The sequence below is a fragment of the Schistocerca americana genome, chromosome 1 (assembly GCF_021461395.2).
Source record: "Schistocerca americana isolate TAMUIC-IGC-003095 chromosome 1, iqSchAmer2.1, whole genome shotgun sequence".
NCBI lineage: Eukaryota > Metazoa > Arthropoda > Insecta > Orthoptera > Acrididae > Schistocerca > Schistocerca americana.
This window is the reverse complement of record NC_060119.1, coordinates 271,425,176-271,425,881: the sequence shown is the minus strand read 5'-3', so window position 1 is coordinate 271,425,881 and position 706 is coordinate 271,425,176. Positions and strand designations below refer to the sequence as shown.

The window sequence follows — 706 nt, the reverse complement described above, 5'->3', positions numbered from 1 at the left end:
CGCTTTTGTATCTCAATACTTCTTGCACTTCCTCTTCAGGCCACAAGTGGCCCATCGGTTCCACCCGACCGCCGTGTCATCCTCAGCTGAGGATGCGGATAGGCGGGGCGTGTGGTCAGCACACCGCTCTCCCGGTCGTTATGATGGTTTTCTTTGACCGGAGCCGCTACTATTCGGTCGAGTAGCTCCTCAATTGGCATCACGAGGCTGAGTGCACCCCGAAAAATGGCAACACCACATGGCGGCCGGATGGTCACCCATCCAAGTGCCAGCCACGCCCGACAGCGCTTAACTTCGGTGATCTCACGGGAACCGGTGTATCCACTGCGGCAAGGCCGTTGCCTCAATACTTCTCGCATCTGTTTTATTGTTTAGCTGTAGTGGTAAACTACAAAGAGTATCCGTGTTATTAAATATTTCATTTGCATTACAATGCTTTCGTTTAATTGAATACCAGGCGACGCGTTTGGGATATGTTTTGTTCATACACGTGGGTGTCTATATATAAACACCGAGAGCGGGGAACATGAACTGTGTCGAATGTTCCGTCAGCGATGTACACGTTTGAGAGGGGAACGGGGTAGGAAGGTGGTTGAAGCGGATTGGAGGAGGAGTAGTCTTTAACAGCAAAATTCTCTGGTATCAGCCACTGTTGTGCTGTAGGAGCCAGTACTGTTGATTTCATCGTTTACAGATTTGAATGTAA

General features: G+C 49.7%; 1 pseudogene; it reads right to left on the bottom strand.

Annotated features, from left to right (window-relative positions):
- Positions 1 to 226: 226 nt before the first annotated feature.
- LOC124561468 lies at positions 227 to 343 on the bottom strand (annotated as a pseudogene).
- Positions 344 to 706: the final 363 nt, after the last annotated feature.